At 44.0% G+C, this 4,600-nt stretch overlaps 1 long non-coding RNA gene across 1 annotated transcript; it reads left to right on the top strand.

The window, feature by feature from the left end:
* Positions 1-2,421: 2,421 nt before the first annotated feature.
* LOC119367066 lies at positions 2,422-4,322 on the top strand. Its single transcript, XR_005176183.1, has 3 exons — positions 2,422-2,836; positions 3,146-3,223; positions 4,045-4,322. It is a non-coding gene; the product is annotated as an uncharacterized LOC119367066 (long non-coding RNA).
* The last annotated feature ends 278 nt before the right edge of the window (positions 4,323-4,600 follow it).

Genomic DNA, 4,600 nt, shown 5'->3' on the forward strand with positions numbered 1-4,600 from the left:
TAACCTAGTAGTTTTAAAGTGAGGGTCACATGAGGTTTCTGTGAGTTGTAGTTCAAAACTGGCCAAGTTTTTGCTGCTTTTCTGAAATGATTTTTGAAATTGTAGTGGAAACCTTGTTGTACCTACGACCGGGTCGTCCGGCGACAATGCACTAGCATCGGTCGCAACCCGTACTGCCGCGCGACGACCACCCCTACCAGGATACAGCTCGTGCCATCCTGACTTGAAAACACCAAATGACAACAACAATGCAAAATATGGTATCCTCTAAACATATGATGCCATGGATTGGTCACGTTGAACTACTTATGCCACCATAATAACGACATGCATCTGTTGGTATACATGTACAATGCCGACACTCCTTTTGTCCCAATCTGTACCGAGACACGGATTATCACTGCTAAGCACCGACCTAATTTCTGTCGGCAGTTACAACCTTCGCTGATAGACTGTGTGTCGTTGATTCATAGGGGCAAAAAAAGTGTCGTCAATTGTTTGGTTGGGCCCACGCAAATATTATGGCGCCGAAAGGGAGCGGTGGGTGGAGGGGAACTTTTGGTCTATGGGGACATACACATCCTATATGGATTTTTTTAGTAATTCAACAAAAAGTCAAATTTTTTTTTGATAATATTATCGAAATAAACTTGACCTTATATTGTACTTGTGAGAAAATTTTCACAAAAGGAAAATCCCTCTTTGACTTATGTTAAAAAAGACAAAATTTTGGCCAATATAATGTGAGTAGTGACCTATAATAGCTAATAAATTATCTTTTTCTCTATGAAGTCAATGTTGGTTATTTTTTCTGGGAAAATTATATACTAGTGCAAAAGTAAGTCAAGTTTATTCTAAAAAAACTTATGAACTACTCCCTCCGCCCGAAAATCCTTTTTGAAGAAATTGATAAAATGAATATATCTAGAAATAAAGTACGTCTAGATATATTCATTTCTTCGACAAGTATTTTTGAACGGAGGGAGTATTTTAACCTTTTGTTTTATTATTAAAAAAATAAATTCATATAATGTGTATATACAACTTTCCCGCGGTGGGCCTATCGATCTCACCTCTCCCCCCCTCTCTCTCTCACGCCGCCCACACACAACACACATGTAAACCTAACCCTGCTCTGTACGGCCACCCGACCTGTGCGCCGCCACCCCCGACCCGCGCACCACCGGCACAACCCGCCCGCCGGTCCCCTCGCACCACCACCGACCCCCGGTCTCCCTTTGCTTAGCCCGCAGTAGCAGAAGCGCCGTCCTCGACGGAGGAGCATCGTCTGCCACCGAGGAGCAGCAGCGCCATCCACCGCCAAGGATGCCCCGCGCTGGGAAGCAGCAGGACCGTCCGCCCGAGGATCCGCGGCCCCGACTGCTGCTGAGGAGCCACCCATCATTATTCTTCCAAGATAGGCGACGCATGTCCCGGTTGACTCCAGTTACCTAGCCCCTCCTCTAGATCTTAACTGGTAGGATGCAAAAATTTCCATGTGTTGGCTACATATCCAGTTATATTTGTTCATGCCTGTGATTTTTCTTCACGAGATTTTCATATTTAGAACTTCATATACCAAAGATGCAAATTTGCAGAAACTATAATGTAGATACAGTAGTCCTGGAGAAAGACTGAACTCCATAATATATAGGTTATTCTGTAAATTTCCTAGTTTCAGTGATCTATCTAAATCTCTTAAATGCGTTTCAGTGAGCCTGTGAGAGTTGAATCACATAATGTTTCATAGTACAATGTTCAATGTATTTGTGGGCATCAAGCTGTGAGTAATATATTTGATCATGATTCAACTCTGTATGTGCAATAAGACTAGCTAAGAGAGAAAATTACATTTCCTGCTAAATGATCATCACTTATACATGACTTTTTGAAGCTGCGGTGTATGGAATCAAATGGTAGACGAACTCATTCTGCAAATTGACTATTATTCAGAATGGTTGCGTGATTTGATTTTGTCGTATCCTAGTCCAACTTATCTAGCATTGCAGCAGCTGCCTACATGATGGGGCCCCTGAACATACCTGCACCATTTATCTGTAAAATCTGGTTCAACTTTTGCTGTTGTATTTAGCTGCACTACCAGAATCGCGACTAAGTCTGTGAGCCAACTTATATTCCTGTCAGCCCCACGTAAGCTCACAGGAAAGTATCGTTTTACTGTAGGCCGGGCTATAGCCGACATGTTTTTACACTATATTCCTGTAGGCTTTGAGTAAACGCACAGGAAGAATATATCCCTGTGGGTCGCGGCCCACAGAAATAGCATTCGACCCTTCGCGCCCTCGGGCTCTCGCTTCGCGCCACCGGATTTCATTGCGCGCGCATTTTTAGCCGAGGCCCATCCATTTTGTCTATTTTCCTGTGTGTTTGGGCTCACAGAATTAGGCCCAGTACAAAATGAGAGGGCAAACAGAACCCTCTCGATCCCTAGTTCAGTCTCCAGAACCCTCGATCCCCAATTCAGTCTCCTGCCACTCCACCGCCGCCGCCACCATCGCCCTGTCCAACGCCACCATCGTCCGGTCCACCGTCGCCGCCTCCATCGTCCGGTCCACCGCCGCAGCCGCCGCCACACCATCCTCCGGTCCACCGCGGCCGCTGCCTCCCCTTCCCGCGGAAGGCCGTTCTTCCGCCCGCATCTGCCTCACCACCGGCGTAGCGCCGGTCTCCACCTCGCCACCCGCCGGAGCACCAGCACCCGCCTCCCCACCGAGCTCCCGTACTAGTCCCCCCATTCAACTTTACGCGTCTTCACCTCTGGCTGTCCGTACTCCTCTGCTCGCTGCATCACAAGCCCTCTGTCTTCATATCTCTGGTAATATATCACCTCCTTTTCCTGGATCTAAGATTAGCTTGCTCTATTTCTTGTGTAGCGTTTAAGCTTAGTTGAAACTATTTTAGGCACGTCTGATTAGTATACGGTTGATTTGAACAGATTAGTTTTGGTTGTTCTTAGATGTATGTTGTAGCGTCTGTAGCAACCTCACTGAACAGCTAACATGTTGTAGCTTCTGTACATGACCATCTAACTGTTTATTTTTTCTAGGTTGTAGCTTCTATGACATCTGCTACCTGCTATCTATTTTATTCTAGTAAAGTTAATTTAACACGTATAATTTTCCAGAAACATCAGCAAACAGCTAGGGGAGTTGGCTGCCACCCTTTTCGACGCCGTAATTTCCCAGCTTGAACAAGTATATTGGTAAGTTATAGCTTTGAGCTCTTAAATTTATGTCTGAAACAATTGTATTTTTGTGAATTGTTATTTGTGCAGCTGCCCTTTAGTATGCTATTATTTTTCTGAAATATCCCCATTTCTGTGAATTTTATTTCAGTATGAATTCTTGGTTAAATAATGGAGAACCGTGATTGGATGTATAGTGGATGGGTGTTTGGTCAAGTCCCTTCTAATATATGGCTTGAAGAAACTGCACGATTTATAGACCGTGCCTTCTCTTCCATAGCTGAAGGTGGTAAAATTAAGTGTCCGTGCGCCAAATGTCGGAATTATTTTCCGCAAGAAAGGCACATTGTAGAGAAACACTTGTATAAACATAGGTATAAGCCAAATTACAGAACCTGGACAGAACATGGTGAGAGTTTTGTAGCTGCTGGTGATGGATCTGTCCCTTTAGTACATCATCAAGAGGGCTGTAATGAAACTGATCGAATGGACAATATGTTGGTTGACTTAGGTGGTAGCCATCCTCCACCGGTTACTGAGGAGCCAACCTCCTCTGCCAAGGCTTTTTATAGGATGGTCAGTAGTGCCGATGAATTGGTACATGAGAACACAAAACACACACGTCTTTCTGCTGTAGCTCGCTTGCTGGCTATGAAATCACAATACAACATGTCCATTGCACATTTTGATGATACCTTAAAAATAATCCATGATAGCCGAAGATCGTGTGAAGGAAGAGTTTTGGGTAAGTAGAATTTTTTTTGGAGCAATTGCAATTATTATTATACATATCTTTGTATTGCTGTAAAAATCTGATCTGTAAATTCCTGAACATGTAGAACTTGTTTGAGCTGCATGTTGATGACGAGGAAGATGACAGTGCCCGAATCCAAATTGAGCAAGAGGCTAACCGGATTATTGACACATATGCAAGGAAAAAGGTGAAAGACATGTTGTACCAACTTCGTGTGGATGCTGTGAAGCTTTACTATGAGAATCAAGGAGAGAAGCTTGATGACTCGATGGCTTGTGCAAGAGAACTCGAATATGAGCAATACCTCCAGAGTAGGATACCATGGTGCAAGGAAGTTGCATGGCCTGGATGATGTCGTTATTGGACATCAAAGGAATACAAGACCAACAGGGGGAGGGGACGAGAAGCTCGCTTGAAATCTGAGGATATTGCTCAAAACCGAGGAGGCTCACGACCTTTTGCGGAGGCACAACAGTATTTGGTATGTCGTGATTATTGTATGATTTGCTTCACACTTAGTTTTTCTATTACATGATGATGCCATGACTTTGCTTCAATTTATGTGGTCTTATAGGAAGAGACGCTTCGACCTGAGAAGGCGACCACGCTGAATACATATACTGCAATGAAATGTGGAATGA

Source organism: Triticum dicoccoides, chromosome 2B, assembly GCF_002162155.2.
Source record: "Triticum dicoccoides isolate Atlit2015 ecotype Zavitan chromosome 2B, WEW_v2.0, whole genome shotgun sequence".
Classification (NCBI taxonomy): Eukaryota; Viridiplantae; Streptophyta; class Magnoliopsida; order Poales; family Poaceae; genus Triticum; species Triticum dicoccoides.